The sequence below is a fragment of the Taudactylus pleione genome, unplaced genomic scaffold, assembly GCF_031769625.1.
Source record: "Taudactylus pleione unplaced genomic scaffold, aTauple2 ptg000539l, whole genome shotgun sequence".
In the NCBI taxonomy this organism is placed as follows: Eukaryota; Metazoa; Chordata; class Amphibia; order Anura; family Myobatrachidae; genus Taudactylus; species Taudactylus pleione.
Window position 1 is genome coordinate 1,510,615 of NW_028284941.1, and position 25,763 is coordinate 1,536,377.

Below are 25,763 nucleotides of genomic sequence, written 5' to 3' on the forward strand. Positions count from 1 at the left end.
TTGAGTAATTTTATTTATCATAGCCCTTTGACTGGGGTAACATAAGTAACATTCGTATGTAACATGAGTCACAGATAAAAATTGATTTTAAGTGTAGTTTTATGTGTCAATCATAAGTTTATGGTCTTATCAGTGTCTAGTATAACAAACATATTGTAAACATAATGAGGAGAGCAGGTTTAAATAAATATATAAGTCCCCTCAGTTCCTATGTCCATTCTGGTGTAACACACATATAGACAATAAAATTTAACTACTAAGAGTGTACCGTTTTTTTTTGCTTCTAAGCATTAAGTATGACTACCTACACCATATATTATTGTCATGTTTTAAAATGTTGAATTTCAGCTTCATTTTTGTGTGTGGTGCATTTAAACTTCTAAAAAATCTATGAAATGTAACGTGAGTCACATGGAATGACCTTTTTTTTCCATAAAATTATGTAGAAACTGCAGTTCATGCATAATTTTATATTTCCCCACTATGGGACATATTCAATTATTTTCGCACCTGCAATAAAGTTGCGCATGCTGGACTTTCCGCTGATATCGCATGTTTTGGATGCGGAAACTTATCGTGCGCGCCCCCACTATTCACCCTATTCAGTTCCAAACGACGTGAAAATGGGACCCGGCGAATGTGAAACAGGCGGAAAGTCCTGTCAGAGAAGGGGAAATCAGCCTGAACCCCCCAAAAAGATGCAGTAACATTGGGGATCAATATAGATGAGTACTAATAGCCATAATAAAGCTATTTTGGGTACTTAAGTGACAATTGCTTGCTATTAGCGTCCTTATAAAAGTGGTGAAGAATGGCATTAAGCAGTATTTTTGGTGAAGATAAGTAGTCTTGTCAAATTTGGGGCACTTGAAAATGGGTGCTAGCATATTTTAAAGTCTCTAAAGTGAAGTTAAAAAAACATGATAAACGCACCTGTTGCAAGCACCTGACCCATCCTTGCAGACCCCCCAAAAAGTCTATTTCGCTAGTTTTTATGCTTGTCCCCCCACTTTTTACTTTTTTGCCCCCAAAATCAAAGTCCTTTTTTGGGGTGTTTTTAAGTTTTTTCCATTTTTTTTTTAACACAGTTGTCCTTTGGGGGGCTGTCCCAAGGGTTCTGAGAGGTTTCCTCACCTTTGCACCCGGAAATAAAAATGTTGCACTTCTTTTCTCCTGCTATTCAGAGGCAAATCTTTTTCGTCTATTACATTGCATTGACTTTCCGTGTACGCGAAAAGCGGATGGAATTGAATATGGAGATAAGTTTCCGCCATACGAAATGCCGAGATCAGTGATACTTTTCGCGGATCTCGGCTTTTTGCATCTAATTGAATATGGCCCTATGTATTAATAGCCATATACAGGAGATTTCACAGAAATCTCTTGAGAAAGACTAGTTAGAGCTGCAGCCCCCATTATTACAAAGCCAAAAAAAAAAGAAAATTGTTTCGTTGTAAAGGATATTTGAACGAATTTAGGTTACTGAATTCGAAAATGGAAGCAGTTTTTTTTTTAATTGGCCCTAGTTGTTGAGATATGGATACACTCAAGTAATAGGGAACTTAGCCACAATGCATGCATATGGAAATCTATCAGAATATTCTAGAAGGTGAGACATGCGCATATTCTAGGTGTTCACTCCGCGAAAATTCTAGAGTATTCCCCATCCATATATAAGTGATCGGCCACCCAGCCAGCAGTCATTTGACAGTTGTCTATTGTATTTTTCTTGGTGCATCTCTAAAATTAGAGCCAATCTAGCAAAACCAATGTCATATTCAGTATCAGCACTACAAAGTTACCCCAAAATCGTTATAATATGATTGGCAATAAAATGAGTGTTAGTCAGTGTTATCAGTGGGGAAAATTGAGCTATTCAGAGTTTGGCTCATTTGGTTTATGCCATCCTCAGATGGCGTAAACCGCTTTATGCCTATGGAGGCATTCTCTCAGGAAAGGGATCTTACGTTCCCACCTCTGCAGCCTATACACAGCTCCGGAATCTGACACTGAGCACATATGCAGTGTCCGATTCTCTGAAGGACTCTTTTGAAAATGGGAAAGACTCCTCAATGTGCCGAGATGTACCTTGTAGAGACAGTGCTTATCGCTACTGCTGTTTATGTAGGTTACATTTAGTACATAGAAAGGAAATTTTTGATATAAATGAAAAAGTCAGTTTTGATATGGACTGTTGATCGCAGCACTGCTGCAATTATTACAACATAGGCTCCTTAATTACAATAGTTTTAATAATAGCATACACTTATTAACACTTATTAACATCAATGCACTTCAATTCTTTATCCTAAATGGCTCAAAAGGTAAAGCAAACATACAGAGTTTACAGAAACTACTACATTTATAATGCAAGTTAATTCTCTAAAAAATATTGGAAAGCTGAAAATAAAAAATAGATATAAATGACACCTTTTCACAATTAAAAGAACATACTTATTGCATAACATGTTTTCTATGGCCAGCTTTAATTCCCAGGTAGGAGTCCTATGGGTAAATTTACTAAAGTGAGAGTTTTTAGAAGTGAGTTTTAAAAGTGATGTTGCCCATAGCAACCAATCAGATTCTAGCTATTGTCTTCTAGGAGGTGCTAGTTAAATGTTAAGTAGAATCTGATTGGTTGCTATGTGCAACATCACTTCTAAAACTCACTTCTAAAAACTCTCACTTTAGTAAATTTACCCCCTAGAGGTAATTTATAAGTAGTGTAAAGTGGCCTGTACAGAAGCAGCCATGTCTAGGCCCATAAACATAGTGCAGCACCTTATTAAACTAACACTGTTCTATAAAGCCCATAATGCCATTTACTTGGGGTTTGGGCCTAATTACTGTATGGTCATGGTGTGCTAAAGGTTCCCTAGGTGTCTCAAGTCTTCTTAATGTTCTTTTTCTATATGATCGGGAGTTATCTTTCAAAAAAGAACAACAAATTATATATATATATATATATATATATATATATATATAATATTAATAATACAAGATCATGGGTGAGATATTACTAACATACTTTCAGTGAGGAATGCTCTGAAAAGGGCAATATAAATAGACCAAAATGTTTATAATAAACCAAATTGAATGTGATATACTTCTTTACAACCAGCCTTCCTTGAAACATACTCTCTTTTCTGCTGATTTATCAGCTCCTGGACCCACAGATTTTTAAAAGGAGTGATCTGGCGACAGAACGGGAGATTTCCTTGATGAAGTTACAGCATAATTGCCTACTTTTAAAAAAGCATTTCAGGGAGATTGTGAAAACAACAGCAATGAGTGCGGCGGTAAAGTGGGCGTGCACTGCTTCATCTGAGAGTTGTGTCATCAATTTGATTTACATCCAAATGTAAATGAGCCCCAAAGTAGTTAGTAAGACCTATTTGTTGATTAAAACGCACTGGTACTTTTCAGAAAATGCATGTAGCCATAGGGATCATTGTGCCTTTGATTCAATGCAGGGAAATTATAGTAATGATCCCTTTTGAATGAATATACTTCTGTTTTGATTTATATATAATAGCTTTAAAATGAGGGTAAGGTGCAATCAGGGAGATTGCTAGACTCTTCAGGGAGACAGGGAGATTGCTGCTATTTCAGGGAGTCTCCCTGACAATCAGGGAGAGTTGGCAAGTATGAGTTACAGTAGTGGTAACTTCTGAACTGTATGCTCCTATTGAGTTGGGTGAAAACTAAATAACTCTATGGGTGAAATGTAATAGCCTGCAAGATGCAGGCATCAGCACAATTTTCAGCAAGTCTGTTTTTATTTTAATGTGTCAACAATTTAAAAGGCCAAACCAGGTTTATTTGAATGAGAGGCAGAGAGCTAATAGGACCCTCAAAGCCTTAATACAGCTTGTGCACCAGGATGTGTTCAACATGGTAAAGCATAGAGGCCCTCATTCAGAGGCGGTCGGATGATGCAAGTGGTCGCTCAGAAACTGATCGGCCGCCTCTGTTTCGGTCGTTAGGCTGTGGGTTAGTGATGTCAGTGGGGCCTCCCCCAAACGGCAGGCGTTCCCATGGGAACGCCTCAGTTTGGGCTGCCACCCCCCCGGCCCACCTTCCAAACGGGGTGAGCTGTCAATCAACATCGACAGCTTGCCCCCTTTGGAAAGAGACCCGCTACGACCGGCGCTGTCGGTCGTAGCGGGTCTCACGCATGCACACGAAGGAGCCGGCTCCCTCGCGCGCATGCGCACTAGACAAACATCGAGGCGGCCGTGCGGTCGTAGACCGTACGGTCGCCTCTGAATAAAGCCCAGAGTCACATGTCACTGAGGGGCTGATTCACTACCGATTGCAACTGCAAATGCAATAGCGATTATGCTCGCAGTTCAACTGCGATAGCATGCTAATACATTGTAATACCTATGCCGCCGCAGCACTACACAAGGACGCCCACTTTACCGTACACACATCCATAATGTTTAGCAAGATTGCAAAACCATCGGTACAATTGAGTACTATCGCAGCCTCACGCACACTTGCACAAGCTCTGACCCAGTGGTGTCACAAGTGGGGTGACACCAAGCTGCAGACTCCCCCTCAGTGACAGGAGCCGAGTGCTGTACTGTAGTATTATCCTGACAATCCTGACATTGTGAGGGAGCTGGCACTGCACACAGGGCAATTCGCACCTCCTGCACCCCCCCACAGTAGAAGCACGGGGGTTCGGGTCATGTGGACGCGTCCTTCCAACGTGGCCATGCCCACTGTCTTCAATGCCACTCCCCCTTTTTGGCGGCGTACGGCTACACACACAGCATCCTTCTCTGCACTGGGTGACACCACGGAGAGGGATGCCTCTGTCTCACCTTACTCAGAAATGGCTAACTTCATCGCACACTCAGTCTGCATAGGGCATCGCAGTGGCTAATTTATGCACTCCCCTGCAACGGTGTTCAAATGCACTGGCACACCTGCGTTTCACAGACCCCCCTGTCACCACCCACAATTTCCACTTCTTGTCAATCATGTGATTGGATCTGCGTAGTCACTGCGATCGCAGTGGCCATCTCACACACGTGCACTGCGATGCATGCGCAGAACGCAACAATCAGCCAATTACATGCGTAATCGCAGTTGCGAATGGTAATGAATCAGGCCCTGAGTCATGACAAATCATAGCAGTGGAGAATAAAGGCAATAGCAATTAGATCTTTAAAAACAAGGAACTCCTCTTTCATTTATCACAGTTCCATGTGTTGTAGTATAATATAATATAATGTTATTAGGCAAAAAGACATTGCACACTCTGGACAAATAAAAAGATAGAGGGACCTATTTATTATTCAATATTTGCAGAATATCCCCCGAAATCACCCGCTTTGGTGGATACCCGTAAATATTAAGTATCACCCAAATGTATTAAGAAGAGATGCAGCATATATCGGAGATTTCTGCTGCTCTCCCTCCATTTCAGACAGCATTCGCAGCCTCCATAGGTTTCCATAGGGAGCTACAAAGCTGTTAGATTTACCAATCTCCAGAATCTGAAGATGGCGATAGCCGCTGTAGCACCCCCGTAAGGGTGGCTGGAACTCCTGCATCCCACCCACTTGCTATTGAAGTAGGCAGAATGGGGTAGATAAAAATGGGAATTGCGGTCTGTATGGAGGGGGTGGGGCTACAATTATGCAAAAAGCATAATTTAGCCCTGACCCCTCTCCATGGACCCATGAATCAGTGCCTAATGAAATGAGAGCTCGTCCCCGTCCCCAGAAGTAACCAGCTGCGTCTCCTATCCAGGCTTCTCCCATAGAGGAGATGAAAAAAGTAGACAAGCATGACCTATGGGTTAAATTCTGCAAAAATTACTGGGAGAGGGTTCCTCCAGGACCCTTCCCGACAATGGCCACCACACATACGAAGTCGGCAGATAGTACCTTTGCAGTAGCACTGTATGGTCTCGCTATAGAAGTGAAATAATCGCATTAGTAACAGTAGCGTAACTTCATCCCAGGTGCCCGGAGGCAAGATAAATGTTGGTGCCCCCCACCCCCCAAATTAAAATTTACCACACCCCCAGCACCTATGCCAGCCCCAGCTGTTGCTGTCCCCTATGCAGTTCCTTTTACACAGTGCCACCAGTAGTGGTCTCCCTATGCAGTGCCCTCAGTAGAAGTCCCCCTATGCAGTGCCCACCTATGTAGTGCTCCCCAGTAATGGTCCCCCTATGCAGTGCCTCCAGTAGTGGTCCCCCTATGCAGTACCTCCAGTAGTGGGCCCCAAATGCAGTGCCCCCAGTAGTGGTCCCACTATTCAGTACCTCCAGTAGTGGTCCCCAAATGCAGTGCCCCCAGTAGTGGTCCCCCTATGCAGTGCCTCCAGTAGTGTCCCTTATACAGTGCCCCCAGTAGTGGTTCCCCTATGCAGTGCCCCAGTAGTAATAATGACCCCTGTAGTAATGCCCCTAAAAGTAATGCCCCCTGTAGTAGTGCCCCCAGTAGTAATGCTCCCTGCAGTGCCCCGAGTACTAAGGGCCCCTGTAGTGCCCCCAGTTGTAATGCCCTTGTAGAGCCCCCAGTAGTAATGCTTCCTGCAGTGCCCCAGTAGTAATGCTCCTTGAAGTGCCCGCCAGTTGTAGTGCTCCCAATTGTGCCCCCAGTAGTAAGGTCTTGTAGTGCCCCCATATGATGCTCCCAGTAGTAAGGCTGCTGTAGTGCCCCCATAGGATGCCCCCTGTAGTAAGCCCCCTGTAATGCCCCTGTAGTGCCCCCAGTAGTAAGGGCCCCTGTAGTGCCCCCAGTTGTAATGTCCTTGTAGAGCCCCCAGTAGTAATGCTCCCTGCAGTGCCCCAGCAGTAATGCACCTTGAAGTGCACCCAGTAGTAAGGACCTCTGTAGTGCCCCCAGTAGTAGTGCTCCCAATAGTGCCCCCTATAGTAAGGCCCCTGTAGTGCTCCCATATGATGCCCCCAGTAGTAAGGCCCCTGTAATGCCCCAGTAGTGCCCCCAGTAGTAAGGGCCCCTGTAGTGCCCCCAGTTGTAATGTCCTTGCAGAGCCCCCAGTAGTAATGCTCCCTGCAGTGCCCCAGCAGTAATGCCCGTTGAAGTGCCCCCAGTAGTTAGGACCCCTGTAGTGCCCCCAGTAGTAGTGCTCCCAATAGTGCCCCCTGTAGTAAGGCCTCTGTAGTGCCCCCATATGATGCCCCCAGTAGTAAGGCCGCTGTAGTGCCCCATAGGATGCCCCCCGCAGTAAGGCCCCTGTAATGCCCCTGTAGTGCCCCCAGTAGTAAGGGCCCCTGTAGTGCCCCCAGTTGTAATGTCCTTGCAGAGCCCCCAGTAGTAATGCTCCCTGCAGTGCCCTAGCAGTAATGCCCCTTGAAGTGCACCCAATAGTAAGGACCCCTGTAGTGCCCCCAGTACTAGTGCTTCCAATAGTGCCCCCTGTAGTAAGGCCACTGTAGTGCCCCCATAGGATGCCCCCAGTAGTAAGGCCCCTGTAATGCCCCCTGTAGTGCCCCGAGTAGTAAGCCTCCCCCGCATGCGTGCGTGCACACACACACAACACAACACATACTTTAAACCCCACTCCATTGCCTGCAGCTGTCCGTCCCCGGTGTCCGTTCCCCGGAACAATGGGAGTGACGTCACTCCCATAGTGCACTGCGGACCCGGAAGCCGGAGCTCAGTAGAGCGGAGAGAAGGAGTGCCGATCAGCGGTGCTCCTTTTCCATGCAGCTCCTCCTCAGCAGTGCCCGGAACGGCCGGGTGACAATCATTTCATTTCTTACACATTGCAGGGATGGACTTTCGGAGCTCCTGACCCTGTATGTAGTTTTTGGTACATACCGGGGCATGTTAATTAATTATTGCAGCAATAAGAAATTACAATTATCTGGTCTAAAACCCAATAATTGATACAGTATGCCCCAGAGTCACAACTGTACAGATAAAGGGGAAATTCTGAATTGCTCAGAAAGCTGATGGCCACCGGATCTGCGTACAATGTTTTTGGTGTTGTGCATGAGTGGAGGATGTGAGTTGCTTTCAGTGGGCATCTCTAAGCCCTGGACAGGGGAATGAGTCAGCATATTTTTGCAATTGCGATCCATTAGTGAAACACAGAAGAAAGTCCCACTGCGTATGCACAAGCTGTAATTTGAGATGGCATTCGCAATGTCTCTGTGATTGCAAAGTCCTGAGTAGACCTCTGAGATCTATGGGTGTTTCTGGGTGGAGTCAGGGAGTTGGCCATAAGTGTTCACAAAAAGAGGCCGGTCATTTGGGGTGTTATAGAAGTTCTATTTTTAGAGAGAATGTTGATCAAATATCTGCGCAGCAAAGGACTTACTGGAGGAGTTGATGTGCATCCGGTGGGGCATCGATGCTGTTTTGTTCTCAACCCCCGGCAGATCTGCACACAAGGCAGAGGGAAAGTTGGTGTAGAAGCATGTGCACAGTCCGTCGTACACTATTTCAGATGGGGAGTCTGTTGGCAGACATCAGCATATTTTTCCATATAATTTGCGAGTGTGATCACAGCTTTGAAAGCAATAGCATACAACTCTGAATTAGACCCAAATGTGCATTTGAATGTATAGTAAGTCATACATGCCCTCTTTTAAATAGCTCCCTCCTATAGATTCCCAAATTGTGCAACCTTGTACGAGGTATGGTGGTGTTGTGCTGAAATCGCATCATCATGGCTCTGCTGTTCAAAGCTGTGATCTTCTGCATCTTACAGAGGGAGGACATGATTGTTGCTTTGTGCACTATTCTGTTATGTACTCAAGATGGTGAAGAATAGACAGCAGCAGAAATAACTTTTGGAGCACACCAGCTGGACAGACTTAACTAGTAGCTTTAGTTTATTTATAGTGCTCAGTAAAAGTACAGCCATACTCACACTTATGGCTAGTGTAGATGGAGCAGAGCATACAGCGGGCCCGCTGGTCATGTATGTAGGTAGAGGGGTATGGAATGAGAGAACTACAGTAAAAAGGTAGACAATGTCTAGATGGACACCAGATGTTAGACAGTCATTACTTCGACAGGTACAAAAGTTTGATGGGGACAAAAGGTTGACATGTAAATGGTTGACCCCCTTTTTTTAATCTAACCCTAATCTTCACCCTAACCCTCCCCTTGGTGCCTAACCCTAACCCTCCCTTCTGGTGCCTAACCCTAACTGTCAGGGTAGGTGACTGACCCTAACTGTCCCTTCTAGTGCCTAACCCTATCCTCTGGTAAGTGCCTAACCCTCTCTCCTGGTGCCTAACCATCGGGGTAAGTGCCTAACCCTAACCATCGCGGTAAGTAGACCATTTTTGTATAGACCATTTTGTACCGACCTTTTGACACTGTCGACCATTTGTACTTGTCGACCTTCTTACATGTCGACCTTTTGTCCATGTTGATCTTTTGTTCCAGTCTCGCTATTGACTGTCTAACATCTGGTGTCTATCGAGACATTGTCGACCTTTTTACTGTAGATCCCTAGGTAGAGGCAGCAGGATGTCGCATGATCTCCCACAGAGCTATGTGATACAAAGCCGGTCAAACAGAGTGAGAAAGACAAGATGGCACTGTGCATGGAGAATTGTGGTGGCCATCTTGATTAGGTATGGGCAAATACTTCAGTTGTGAAGCATTATGGGGGAAGCTCAGTAGCGCATCCTGTATTCCAACAACAATGACATGATGTAACGAGTAATTCCATTGTAACTGATGTTACAAAGTGACATAGCAAACAATTAGCAATTCCTAGGAAAGGTTCCCGGACTGCACACCCTAAATATATATAATGGGAGGTGCTACCTGATGAGACTAATTGCAGGCACAGAAACAGACAAATCTCAGGTGCACAACTCCAAATTACTTATAATATATAAAAGCTATAAAATTTTGCAATCAATAGAAGTTTTTCGCATAATCATGGCCAAGGTTATGGGCCTACCACCATATCCAGGTAACCTCTGTAGGGTAGGTCCCTAACATACTAGGGTTCAAATCCAGAGCGCAGGACACCCCCAAACTAGCCCAGCTAAGCCGCCCCAGGGCACCGCCATAGAAAGAAAAGTGCAGTGTAAAAGAGATAGTTAAGAGCTGCATATAAAGAATGAAAATAAAATAGTAAAGTACATGTATAATAAACAAACAGTGAAAGGTTAAAATGTGTTATAAAAGAAAAATGTGTTATAATGCAGTGCCCTGAAATGAGCAATTCCTGTAAACCTTTTTTTTTTTTAAAGCATGTCATTATTTTTTCAGTAAATAAAATTAATCTCACACCTATTGCTGTTGATAGCCATGCATATACTTGCTATGTCACTTTGTAATGTGAGTTACCATTGAATGTCACTAATGCAAATCCCATCATCAAACCCTTGGGCCACCCACTTCACTCCTTAAGTGCCTAACATGTAGGGTACCAGCCCTCTCTTTCCTGTTAGAGAGCAGTGTGCTCCAGCACTATCTCCTCTCTTTAATATACATACTGGGTACTCGGACCCAGAGTCAGAGGGAAGAACAACCAACAACCTGATGATGTCAGCGCTGGATTACTGCTCATGTGCAGCAGGTACCATCTTTACTGTGTACTATGCCAGATGCAAATACGTAGCTCCTGAGGTGGGACACCCAAATACCGCTGTTCATTCACTACTGATACTGATGTTACCTGCTACCCTGTTGATATCAATGAACCGGCATCCTGATTAGGGACACTCTGTTTGGCTTAATAGTCACTTTCACATTCCACCTGAGTCCTATTGTGGCCATCACCCCAAAAGGATGTATCAAGATTTCTGGAAATCCAAGAGAGCTCATTGGAGCACACATTATTGTATGTGTGTATACTTTTGATGTGGTGATGAACAATAATAATGACAGCGCAGAAAACATATAGTGCAGCCCCTGAGGAGAATAGAGAACTCTTCACAGATCCTCCAAATAATAACATAAACATAAGACAACTTCTACTCAGATGTCGCAAATAACGTAAAATAGTCCTTACATCAAAGAAAAAAGTTCCTTAGTCACTGAATATGGTTCTTTTCAATCTCTTTAAAGGACATAGATCTTTCTCCAAATACACTCCTTCTTCAATGAAATCCTCAATAGTTGGTGTAAAAAAGAAGTAGACAGAACATGGTGCAATATAGCAAAAAAACATTTTTGGGGAAAATATTTATTTTTCACATCACACTAACATTTAAAAATCTTTAAATCACATATAACCCCATAGGGTAAAAGATGGGGTATCAACTTGCTTCTTTCATCAATATATACCCTCCCAGATGGAATAGGGTTTTGAGGCTCAGAGTCCTAGGATTCTAATTCCTCCTTCAGGTGAACAGAGATGATGTCAGCAAGTTCCCATACAATAGAACAATCACCACACTTAAAGCTTTTCGGACATCCTGTCCTTCATTGGAAGCATGGTAACCTAGCTTCAATGACACATATATATACCTAAACTAATAAAGGAGACACTCCCCCAATCAATCTCAAAAATATTTAACAAATATATAAAAAATGAATATGTTAATTTAAAATGAACATGCCAGAAATAAATATTGTGAAAACCAACAAAGAGAATCATAAAAAACATTTTTATTCAAATTCACCATTTAAACCATTCAGTGTCAGAGTACCCAATTTATTAATCCATTTCATTTCTGTTGGATAATCTGACCTCCACATCTCTACTTTTCCATGTAGGTTTAATGGTTTGAATCCCCCAAAGAGATTTTACTTTACTTGAATTTGATTGGTGCTCTATTCTAAAATGCGTGGACACTGTATGAGTTTCAAGACCCTTTTTAATGTTATATACATGTTCTGCTAATCATGTCTTAAGATTTCTACTCATTTTACCTATGTAAACAAGACCACACTGACATTCTAAGCCATAAATTTAATTTTTTGATTTGCAGGTAATAAAATCTCTGATTTGATACATTTCTCATTTCACCTGAAATTCTTTAATTTCACTTTGACCGTTAACTACCCGACACATGCAACATAAACCACATCTGTGGAATCCCTGACTTCTAATACTTGTCCTCTGTTTTTCCTCAATTGCACTAAGCACCAAATTGTCTTTAAGATTTCAAGCTCGTCTATATATAAATTGTGATTTTTCTGGTATTACATTACCAAGAACAGGGTCCTATTTCAAGATCTTCCAGTGGTTTTTGAACACTAGTTCAATATCTTTCAAATTTGAATTATAATTACTTATGAAGGACCACTGATGGTCTTTAGTTGTTTTATCCTTCTTTTTATTTTCCAATAAAGTTTTTCTCTCATTATGTTTCACATTTTCAAGAACTTTAGTAATTTTATCAGTATTATACCCTTTATCCAAAAATCTATTTCCCATATCGGTCATTTGTTTGTAGCAAACATCATCCTCTGTGCAATTACGTTTTATATGTAAAAACTGTCCGAACGGAACCCCATTGAGCCAATTTTTATGGTGCTGACTCGTAATGTCAATATAACTATTGGAATCCGTACTTTTTCTATGAGTTTTAGTGTATAGATTATCCTCTTTCACATATAGGCACAAATCTAAAAAGGTAATTTCAGGTTTACTGATAGAAAATGTAAAATTAATACTAAAATCATTAGAGTTTAAAAATTCACAGAATGTTTGGAGCTTATCACCTGGACCATTCCAAATAAATATTACATCATCAATAAAATGTTTTCATGTGACCAGGCCCACCCCGAGATCATTGTTGCACCAAATCACTAAGTCTTCCCAATACACTGTGTATAGATTGGCATAGCTCGGGGCGAACCTGGTCCCCATGGCCGTACCAACAGTTTGATAATAGGACCCATCAAAGTAAAAATTATTATTTTTTGAAATAAATGAAATACCTTTTAAAATGAAATCCTTTAAATCAATAGATTTTCTCCAAAAGATCTATGTCCTTTAAAGAGATTGAAAAGAACCATATTCAGTGACTAAGGAACTTTTTTCTTTGATGTAAGGACTATTTTATGTTATTTGTGCCATCTGAGTAGAAGTTGTTATATGTTTACATTTGATGTAACAACAGTTCTAAAATGGAACACATTCATAATTTAGAGCCTATGTATAGTGGCAATACATCAGTATACACACCTTCCATAATCATTATAATCCATTGTTGAGACTTCCAGAGAGCCTGGGTGCTATGGGGTATGTGGCCACAGAAGGGGGAGCGTCTATGCCCCTTGATAAGTATGTGTCTATGGGGGGTAAGCGCAGCGATGTGTGTGATCACAGAATCACGGGGGCAATGTTACTCCTATCCAGCATTCTGAGATCAGCTACAGAGGGTTGGGCCTGTATAGGCTGTACTTGCCCCCCCCCTTTCTGTCTTGGTGCCCATGAATTTACTAACTGTGCAGTCTTAGCTGCAAAACAGAAGATGCAATCAACTTGCATTGGTAGAAAATGTGCCTCCCTCCTCTTCTACAAAGAGCTAGGACAGGAGATGTGGCTTCACTGTGAGTAGACATGGGGGGGGCGGGATGCATCAATGCTACAAATGTGGTCAAACCCCCAAAAATGCAATTTTCAGGGGTTTGACCACATTTTCCATATGCACCAAGCTCTGGAAAGCATATGGCAGGGGCGTTTCAAGAGAGGAGAGTGTTCATCCCCCCTCCCCGGTGGTCAGCAGCAGACTGATGCGTCTGACTGCCAACTGCAGCATCAGTAGACTCTGGGCACTAGAGTGTGCCCAGAGTCTTCTGCACATGCGCAGGTCGCCTGGGAAATGCTGCGGCTGCCATTTTCCTGGTGATTTCCTCACTGCACATGCGCAAACCACCAGAAAAATGGCCATGGCGGCCATTTTCCTGCATTTTGTGCAGGGCTGAGACACCCGACATGGGACCTCGGAGAGGTAAGTATTAGATAATATGGGTGCAGGGTGTGTGGTGTGTGCCCGTGTGCACCGCACACCCTTCACCCATTATAGATACACCCCTGGCATATGAGCTTCTTTTCAGGAGACTTTCCTGAGAGGGTTCCAATAGGATCCCTCCCAGTGTCCCCAGCGGCTCACACATGCTATGGCCAACGGCCGCACATGATAAGAGGGACCCTTTGGTCATAAACACGGAAGTAACCTCCTTACAATGGACAGCTCTTATCGGGTTAATAACGGCGTTAATAAACACTGGTATGCATGCGATGATTGGCAGGAATGTGATGCTTGATGCATCCCGCCTACAGACTAAAAACATAATTTATACACACTGCTGATATTGCTGTAAGTTCTGAAAAGTGTAGATAATAAATACCCAAGTTGAATAGAACATGTTAAATTGAACAAGATGCAAAAATAATAAAATTTTAGACTGTCAGCACAGTGACAAAATGGTTAGCTTACTGGGTTTGATTCCCACGAAAACCCTATCTATGTGGAGATTGATTTATTGGGGAGCTGGAGACAAAATACAGTGTGCAATGGGTACGCTCAGTCCCAGTTAGCACCCTCACCCTCCATTATCACCTCCCTTGGTTTGAAAGAATATACTACAGTATATGACTGCAAATGTGATATAAACAGAATGTTAACTCTAATAGTAAAAATATAATGTTTTTGTTTATTATTATTTGTGTCCCTTTAATATGCATAATAAACTAGTGCATAATAAACTACTGCATAATAAATTACTGCATAATAAACTACTGGATACAAACTTATCTAAGACTTAAAATTGGGTTTTAGAAATTGTACTTGATAAATTAAATCCCTCATTTAAATTAAACGTACATTAACAATTTTATTTATGAGGATTATATTCCTCCAGTGTTGTGCAGTGTTTCCTTTCATCAATGGCTGTAATAAGTGATATCACTAGCCTATCTCCCTAGGAAGGTGGGAATAAAGCATTGCCTTCTATCTGGATTCCTATCTTTAGTTTTACTTTATTATTCCGCTTATTGAGAAACAAATACATTTTACCTTACACGAGTGTAGTACATCACACTGCTGAGTGATTTCATTCTAGCAGATAAACATAATTACTCATAAACTAAATTGCATTTATTTTGACATGAAGATTAAATTCTTTTAAGAACACTGTAAACCTTTGTGTTGGTGTGTTTTGCTGTTTTCTCAGCATTATACACTTTGGGGACACAGGTGACATGAGTAATGCACACGAAAATGTACCAGAAAAATATATAATTGCAAAGTTTTAGATCATAAATCCCAAGAGTCCAAATATATTTCATGTCCCACAGACCCATCATTTTATATGCTGGGCAAAATGTGATCATACTGCAATATTTTTTACTAGAAACTGTACATTGTGCATTGTGATAGAGCATACCATTGCTGGCAATCTATATAAGTAGTTTGGACAGATTGAGGGATTACTCCCTGTGAATTCCAAGGTAAGTAGGAACAGGTATTCTGGACACTAACATACCTCAGTAGACTTCATTTATTACTATTATTATCATGTAGGCTGATACGTTGCATAATATTGTTTCCAGCAGTAAATTGGATTAATGGGTCTCCCACTGCATAACTAAGTGTTTCACTTAATGTGACATACCTAAAGATAGGACATGATTGAAGAGCAATCTGCAGCTACAGTAGCAGCTTATACAAATATCTCACCTAAATGCACCTTTCTATCTCAAATCTGAAATAAAGCTTTTGACTGATTCAGAGATGGACGAAAACCCAATGCTTTTATAGTTTGCTGATGATTTAATTACTGCGCTTGCGTTGGAGTCACGTGGTGCATGCGTCCTGATGGATTACCATTGTCACTTGCATTGAGGATTTATTTGCAAAGTGATTGACAGACAGGGACTGTTTGTGGATGCCAGTGGTTGATGGTGGGGGGGATGGCGACTTAAATTCTCTTATAGAGCTGTGGTCTGTACTGCTCTATTTCACTTCTTATTATGCAGTCTAAAAATTACAGACATTAAATATGCTTTTAAAATACTATTACCACCTTTCATTGTCTTCCGACTGTTAATGGAGAAACAAAGAAACAATGCATTAAATAAGGAGGGAGGACGCAACCATGACGGGAGGGGCCTTGACCACGGAGCAGGTAAGTTGACAAGAGGGGAGTGAGGAGGGTGCGGGGGGGCACAGACCGATGCCTGGCACCGTAGGAGCAGGGGGAGGGAAGGGCCCCTGGTCGGTCTGGGCCCTATAGCAGCCGCACCCCCTGCAACTATGGTAGTTACGCCACTGTATTGGTGGTACTCGAGAAATGAAGTTGTATACCACTCAGTGGCGTATATATAATGGGTGCAGTATGTGCGGGGCACACGGGGCCCCGCACCGCACACACTGCACCCATATTATTTTAAACGTACCTGTCCGTGGTCCCGCGTCGGGTGTCAGCGCTGCTCAGAGCACTGGAAAATGGCCACCGCGGCCATTTTTCTGACGTTCTGCGCATGCGCAGTAGACTCCGGGCACACTCTAGTGCCTGGAGTCTACTAAGGCTCTGGTGACTGACTAGACGCGTCAGTCGGGTACCGGCCAACGGGAAGAGAGGAGGGGGCCCAGCACGGGGAGTGCACACAGACCCCTCCTCTCTTAAGATGCCCCTGATACCACTGCTTTAAAGGACTCATCATTTACATCTAAGAACTGAAACCACAGCTGCAGATTTACATAAATGGCTGTCCTACACATTAATATCTAGAATCCTAATGAATTTTATTAAGAAAAAAAAAAGTGACAGAATTACTGTGGGTGCTTGATATTATTGCCGATTATCTATAAAAGTTAATTGAATTGAAGAGGATTCATTTAGTTTGATTGTAATTCACTCCTGATACTGTAGTTTCACGCCACCATTTGTTATAAGGTCAGCACTCAGGAGGATTACAAAAAATCATAACCAGATTCTCCTTAATAATGGCTGAAATGGTTCTACAAAACTATGACATCTGTATTTCCAGAAAACTAGAGGTAGCAAATCCTACAAGATCATATCCACATTAAAATATTCATCTGCTCATTCAGACTTTCAGGCATTCCTTTCACTGCACGTCTATGATTCTCCCAATTACATCTGTTTCTGAATGGAAAGCAGAGCTTATCCAAATGGAAGCACGGGCATATTTATAGTGGGTGCAGGGGGTACCTTTCCACAGATTCCGGTGTCCATAAAAAAATTACAGGGAAAATGGCGATGGCCATTGGCAGATACGTCATTTTCCCGGAGACCCGCGCATGTGTAATAAATTCTGGCATGAAACCAGTATCTACAGCACTGATAGAGAGGAGGGGGCCCAAACGGAAGCTGCACACTGGTACCCTCCTCTCTTAAATTGCCCCTGAGTGGAAGTAATGAGGTAACATTTTCGGTCAATAGGGAGATGTACTAAGCATTGGAGAGAGATAAAGTACCAACCAATCAGCTCCTGTCAGTTTACAGGTTGTGTTTAAAAAAATACAGTTAGGAGCTGATTGGTTGGTACTTTATCTCCATCCAAGGATTAGTAAATAGACCCCTTTATCTCTCTCCACTTTAACTCTCTTCAAGGCTTAGTACATCTACTCCATATGTGATTTATTCATCTCCTTGACTTATAAGAAACCTTCTTATTTTCCCAGAACATCTGATACAATGTTAATTACCCATATATTCCATAAGGAACACAATACATTTAACTAATTGATTCTAAGTATTTTTACAGTATATGTTTTGAGGAGCAGTAATATATACAGTATGTGTTTGATTTACAATGTGCACAGAGTATCCCATATCTGCATACCATATCTGACCATACTGTATATATAAGGGTTTTTTAACCTCTTTTCGGCAAGTACCAAATACCCCTATGTGATTAGTTCAAGTACCACTTTGCAGAAGGTATGAATTTATGAACATGTAAACATTTGTGACATTCATGTAAGCATAATGTGGTACTTAGTTTGGCAAAACAAACCAAAACTAATACAGTGGTAGCAAATTTACTGTGAACGTTGGGCCTGGAGATTTGAAACTAGCATTTGTATGTCAGGTTCAAATGTGCTACATTTCATTCCAAGATTGGGCTCAAATACTAATTTTGTTTTGTTCTGTTTTTATTTTTTTTTTTGCTTGACAACATACAAGAGAAGTCAGTTTCACATTAATAAGTTGTCAAAAATGGCTGTAAAAACATTATAGCTTTCATGGATAAAGAGGTGTGTTCGGTGGGCCTGATTCAGACCCGGTCGCTAGATGCGTACGCTCGCACTGAGTGAATGCAAATTTTCCAAATTGACGTCTTGGGATGCGACCGCTCGTCAAAGCATAAGCACATCCACTTTGGCTGTGCGAGTGATCGCTCTGTGTATGCAGACACGCACTAGCGTATGTAGAGACGCCCACTAGCTCACGTCATCTCCAGGAAGTGTATGAAAACATTGGTACATCGAGGACCATCGGATGCGAACGCAGTGCTTGTGGCAGCTTTACCCTACCGCAAGCTCTGCGAGCATTTCAGTGTAAAAAAAAAGCCAAGTGACATGTACTATGACACTGCCTGTTAATTATGCACACTTCTGAAATGGCGTTGAAACACTTAGGCATGCCTGCATTCGCACCTCCACACCCCCGTTATTAGTGTCCTGTCCCTGTAACCACCCACATACGGCCTCTCCTGTCGCTCATTACACTGGGCTGTCTTTGCAGGGTGAGCGAGCTATATGCAATCGCAGTGAGTAGTTCGCGCACGTGCAGAACGAAGCGGGCGCATGTGCGTACGCAGAACATCGGCCCGCTTGCGAGTGTATGCCTATAGCGAACGGGTCTGAGTCAGGCCCTGTGTTTTTCCTCACCAAAATTCACACAAACCAAATTATTTTTAATTCTGTTTGTAGACTTACGTAATTGTTATAACCTTCATTGAAATATTATTGAAGGCTTCCAACAAGCATTTGGCAGTGGAATTTTATAGCATTGAGAAGTTGAAGGTCGATTTCAATTTAATTTGCAGCATTCTAATTTTAAAAAAACAAAAAAGAGATGGAGAAAGACTGTAATATTTTTTTAAAACTGAGCTTTTCATCATAAGGCATTTCTTAATGATCTCTTTCATTTGTCATTTAACACGAATGCTATTTTCACTGATAATTGCAAATTCAAATTTAAATCATTCAGATGATTAAAAATATTAGCTAAATTAGCTAATTTTGCCAACCGCAGCTCTTTATAAAATCAATTCCGACGTTCAAAGTAATTTTCTATGAAAAATGTTTGAAGTTTTGACGGTGTTCCACAAGCCGAATCAAAATCAACTGACAATTATCTTACCTTGGTATACAGAGGAGTAGCGTGGAACCATATTGCCCGGAGAAAAGTGCATGTCGTAGCGCCCTTCCCCCCCATCCCTGTACTGAACTGTGCCAGTGGGGCATTACTAGCCTTCGGGGGAATACTGAAATGAAGAGAAAAAGAGCAAACAGTGCCAGTATCATGCTGGGCATTGAGGTACCATTGGGGGAATAGAATGCTTCGGTGATACACTATGTGACATTAAGGGGTAGCTCCTTGGCACTGCTTTATTTATGTATAGCACCTAGGATCTGACTTTTATCTCATTTGAATCATTGTTATTAGTCCATAGAGCAGATTGTATTATATATTCTGATAATTTTATTTAAATTAACAGAACATGTGCTAGAGTGAGATTCCACAGGGTGCACAGCTTATTACTGCAATTACTGCCCCAAGCAGCTGTCACTGGAGTGGGAACACCTATGGGAAGCTCCATTCTCAGCTATGCTCCAACATTGCAAATATACATTGCACCTATATTAATGTGAGTTCTACTAATCATGTTCTGTCTACCACAATTATTTCAGGTCTCCTAATACAGTATTTTGTAAAAAAAAAACCCTTTCCTATAACACTTTTCTAGGGGTATTCAATATGGAGCGAAAACGCTGTTTCTGCGAGGTTTTCGCTCGGATGATGTCATTTTCGCCGGTTTTACTTTTACACCGTATTCAATTTGAAAAATTGCCGGTGCGAAAAGTATATTGCATTCGACCCTGCGAAAAAGTATCACCAAGGAATGGGTGGCGAAAAAAAGTGCAGAATTGGGGTTTTGGGGTGCAACATTTCGGAAACCACCCTGCAACCTTCAGACAGTCCCCCAAGGCAAACTGTGTCAAAAATTTTTTGAAAAACACCTCAGAGGACCCCAAAAAAGCACTTTCATTTTGGGGGTGAAAAATAAAATTGGGGAGTACAAAGTTAAAACTAGCGAAATACAATCTAGGGGGGTCCCCAAGTATGCCCCAGTTGTTTGTTTCATTGCAAGTGTTTGCGGCAGGTGGATTTTTCACGTTTTTTAAAACTTCACTTTAGCAACTTTTAAATATCCTCACCCCCATTTTCAAGTACCCCAAATTTGCTGGGGCTACTTATTTTCTGCCAAAAAAACTTCTAAATACCATTCTTCACCACCCTCCCAAATCCCCAAAATAGCAGCTATTGAGCCCGTTTAAAGACCCCAAAAACCTTCAGTAGGGCTAATCGGGGGTATCCAGAGTGATTCTCCATGTCAGACCATCTATTTTTTGGGTGTTAGGGTCATTTCCCCAAAAATCAGCGAAGTTGAAAATGAGAGGATTGAGATAATGACAGAAATCAATAAGAAAAGGAGAGGAGAGAGGTAGTGACAGAAACTAGAGATGAGCGGTTCGGATTCTGTGGAATCCGAACCGCTCCGAACATTGGGGATACGAGTCCACCCGAACGCAGTTCGGGTGTTCCCCGCCTGCCTCGGATCCCCGTTCGAGGCCGAGCCGCAGCTCCCTGATGTCGGATTCTCGCGGGAGAATCCGACTTCATGGCTCCTCTAGTGTAGAGCAGACCGCTGTGATAGCGCTACACAGATCAAACACACAGCCACCAGCGGCAGCTGTGTGTTTGTAATAGCAGCCAAAGAGAGTCACACAGACTCTCATTGGCTGCTGCACGGAGTGAGCTGGTTGGAGCTCACTCATGAGCTCCATCTTCCGGCTCCCTCCTCAGAGCGGACGGTGGCGGGAGCGGGGATTCAGGTAAGTTTTCTTTTTTTTTTTATGTGTGTGTGTGTAAGGGGGCATTAATGGGGAGTATACTACTACTGGAGGTCTGTTAGTGGGGGGCATATTACTACTGGGGGCCTGCTAAGTGGGGGCCTGCTAATGGGGGGTATACTACTACTGGGGGCCTGCTAAGTGGGAGCACTACTACTACTGGGGACCTGTTAGTGGGGGGCATATTACTACTGGGGGCCTGCTAAGAGGGGGCATATTACTACTGGGGGCCTGCTAATGGGGGCACTACTACTACTGGGGGTCTGCTAATGGGGGCACTACTACTACTGGGGGCCTGCTAAGGGATGGCATACTACTACTACTGGAGGCCTGCTAAGGGGGGGATACTACTACTGGGGGCCTGCTAAGGGGGGGCATACTACTACTGGGGGCCTGCTAAGGGGGGGATATTACTACTGGGGGCCTACTAAGGGGTGGCATAAAACTACTACTGGAGGCCTGCTAGGGGGGGCATACTACTACTGGGGGCCTGCTAAGGGGGGGCATACTACTACTGGGGGCCTGCTAAGGGGGAGCATATTACTACTGGGGGTCTGCTAAGCGGGGGCATACTACTACTGGGGGCCTGCTAATGGGGGGCATACCACTACTGGGGGTATGTTAATAGGGCACTACTACTGGGGGCATGTTAATGGGGCACTACTACTGTGGGCACTGCTACTGGGGGCACTGCTACTGGGGGGCCTGCTACTTGGGGCATGCTAATGGCGGCACTACTACTGGGGGCCTGCTAATGGGGGCACTACTACTGGGGGCCTGCTAATGGGGGCACTGCTACTGGGGGGCATACTACTGGGGGCATGCTAATGGGGGCATACTACTGGGGGGAATACTACTACTGGGGCACTGCATAGGGGGCCCTACTACTAAGGGGACTGCATAGGGGCACACCACTACTGGGGCCATTGTGTAAGGGACACCACTGTGGGGGGCATTGTATAAGTGGCACTACTACTGTGGGCTTTGTGTATAAGGGGCATTACTACTGTGGGCTTTGTGTATAATGGTCACTACTGTGGGCATTGTGTAAAAGGGGCACTACTGTGGGCATTGTGTAAAAGGGGCACTACTGTCTGTTGAGACACTACTTTATGGTGTAATGTGAATCAGGGGCACTATGTGTGGTGTAATGTGAATAAGATTGTGCACTGTGACTCCTTGGGCCGTAGCCCACTATGTAACAAGTACCATGATTCTGCTGGCCGTACCCCACTGGGTGGGTGCACTACTTTTCATTTCTGCCACTGCTGTGTGGCAATGTTTCATAGATGTGCTTTAAATTGTGGTGTCTGCGCCGCTGCTTTGTCGCTTAGTAACCAGTCAGCTCACTGCAACCTTTGGCCAATAATGTTGACAACAATAATATAAGCTGTGGGGTGGTCTAAATTGACTATAAATGACTGGAAATTAATGTTATTGAGATTAATGATACTCTAAGAAGTAAAAAAGGACCAATTTATGTGATTTTAGCTTTTTTTGTCAATTTTTATAAAAAAAATCCAAATCCAAATCCAAAGCCAGTCACCGCAGTTTGGCAAATCCAAATCCAAAGCCAGACGATGAATTAGAACCAAATCCAAATCCGGCAAAAATGGTCCGGCGCACATCCCTAACAGAAACCAATAAGAAAGGAGGGAGGAGGGACAACTAGTTGATCAGAGAGAGGTGGTGACAGAAGCCAAAATGAAAGGAGTGGACAGGTGCAAAGAGCCGATCCCATGGTAGATAGGGGAGGGAATAAAAGAGGTGAGAAGTGAATGTAATCAATCTGACAGGAAAGGGGAGGTGACAGAAGATGATCACAGACTAGTGGGGGCGGAGGGGAGGCAATCAGGGCAGTTTGAGGGATCATGAAATGTAGAAACGGATCTCAGATCCCTAACTTATTTAGGATATAGAGCAAACAAACTGAGATAAAACTAACAGGCGGACGTCATACTGTGCAATGCCCCATGAATTCCAGAAACCTGAATGGCGCCCTCTGTCCATTTTGGTGCCCGGAGCTCATGCTCCACTGTAACCACCCTCACTACTCCCCTGTTGGTATACATTTCACCATATCATTCCAGCCAGTAACACTGACTCTTTGGCAATTGTATGAGGCTTCCTACACTTTGCATTTTTGAGGCTAATCAAAAATGGTGCTTCAACTGCTATTCTTGTAGTTTCAGTTAACGATGCTATCCACATTTCAATTGCTTTAATCTCTGACATTTTTCTAATAAAGATTATTAGTCACTTATCCTCTAAAGCTTCGTACTTGAATGGTATCTTTAAAAATGCTGGTTTTATGCACTGGTATGAGAGAACCTCAAAGCTTAAGTCATGTGCCACTCCCTTCTTTGAAAAAGATGCCAGAGTAGACTTGAAACTCATCAGCAGGACTAACTCATTTGATGCAGTTTTAAGACTGCGTGTGTAATCATATCTCTTCTTGCTGTTGTAATTTGCATGCTCATGGATCCATCATTTACATCATTCCTTTTCATTTCAAGCTGTCAGCCCCAGCAGCAGGCTGGGGTACCAGGGGCACACAGATAAATTAATATATAACCACTGTCTGTACCCTGCTGATCACTGCAGCGGTGCAGGCATTGGTTATGAATGGATCTATCCATGGGGTCCAAGCAGCCACTGTCTCTAGTCGCAATAAACGAGAAAAAACTTTATTGCACCTTCTGCCGGCGGTGCCTGAAAATTTGCAATGTGGTGCACATGACATCATGCCACACTGCACCACTGAAAGACAGAGGAGATGCAGCATGAGGAGGAGCAGGTGCAGTCACAAGACCTAGGAGAAGGTAAGTGTCTATGGACTGGAGAGATGGGGGGACAGGAGCTGGCTGGAGAAACAGAAGGGGGCTGGCTGGAGAGACGGAAGAGGGCTGACTGGAGAGAGACTGGGGGAGTTAGAGAGACAAAAGTAGGCTGACTGGAGAGATACTGGGGGACCTAGAAAGACAGAATGGGGCTGGCTGGAGCAACACTGGGGGGCTGTAGAGACACTGGCTCTCATTCAGAGCCGCTCATTAACAGCAGTACGCTCGTTGCGTTCCGATGTTGAGAAACCACGCATGCGTCGGTGTAACACTGCGCATGTGCGTACGGCAGATTGCGAGCTTTTTGTCACTCGTTCGGCAAATTGCGAACAGGAAGTGACATGTCAAATGTGATTGTCAGAACAGGCCGTTTTTGGGCGTTGACGGGGGTGGAGATGGAAAAACGCAGGCGTGGCAAGGCGTTTTTGGGGCGTAAATAAATTAGCTCATGCGAACGTCAAATGTGTTCGCACCAAGTCAGACGTCAGTGGCTGATCATCTTTCCGTTCAAACTGCTCGCACAGCTTGGGGTCTGGATTACTCGACCACAATGGCGATGGCCTTGTCCTTTGGCCCGGGCCTCCTCGATGTTTCATCGATTTATCACGGCTTGTCAGAAAAACAATCAACTTTGTATTGAAAACCAGCTTGTAAAGTGTTTTTTTTTTTTCTTTGGAATAGCACAAAACCGTACGCAGCTGAAAATCTCGGCTGCTAATTTCAGGATTACACAATCAATTAGCGTTTTTTTATAGGAAAGTATTTTACAATTTTGTTAGTGTTTTTTGATTTTGTAACAATATTGTCATCATGTTTGTGTGTATTGTAACCTTTTGCATTGGGCTTGATTTTTTTTTTTTACCAAAGTGTTCCTTAAAGTAACTTTTTTTTTTAAACCTTCATTTTTTGGAAATCCAAAGCTAAGATTTCGTTTTTTCCTTGTGGTACAGGATTAACTAGAAACCAATTTTCAATTGATGTCACAATACAGTTGAGAACCATTTGTAGGTTTTATTTTAAAAACACATTTTTAAACAAATCATGTGCATTTTCACGTACAAGTTTGGGGTCATTGTTACCCACTAATCTTTGGTACATTTGTCTTTTTGAAATGATAATTTTGGTACAAAAAATTAAAAATAAACAAAACCAATTCACAAGAAAGGAGAGGGAAGTTTTGGCCAGAAAGGAATATGGGGCAAGCACAGAAGGAGTGTGGGAAAAGTAGCCAGTGCTGTCATTGTTTCTTTCCCCGTTTGGCTGGGGTAGGGTGGGCGCCAGACCGGCTCCGGGATGTCCTCTGGCTGGCCTGTCCAGAGGCAGATGTTGTGGCCTCTGGACTAGGCACAGGGCTAGGCACATTTGGAGGAATGGCTGTTGTTGTGCCAGAGGTGGAGGATCCTGATGTTCCGGCAGGAAGGGAGGTCGGCTCCACCATGTGCTGGCGAACGAGCTGCTCCAGGGCATTGGTGATTTTGATGTTGGCCCTGGTATTTTCAGCCAGGGCCTGACCAATGGTCACGTTGGCCGCAGCATTTTGCTCCAGGGCCTCAGCCACCCGTAGCAGACTGGCGTCCATCCTCTGCAAAAACTCCATATGGGAATCCGATTTAAAATTGAGTTCTGTGAGGAGTGCCACTGCCTGCGAGGGGGATTGCCCAGGACTGGCTTCTGCAGGGTCCTCAGCCGGATGTACTGGTTCCTCCCCTGCAGAGCCAGCAGAAATTCTGCGGCCAAGGCTCCCCTCTGGAGCAGACTCATCCGCCTGTGTCTCTGTGAGAAAAAAGAGAAAAGAGGAACATTACAATCTACATATTGTCACAATAACATTTCAGAGTTGGTTACATCACATTTACCTGGGACAACATGAGGAGCCGCAAAGTCTGGCA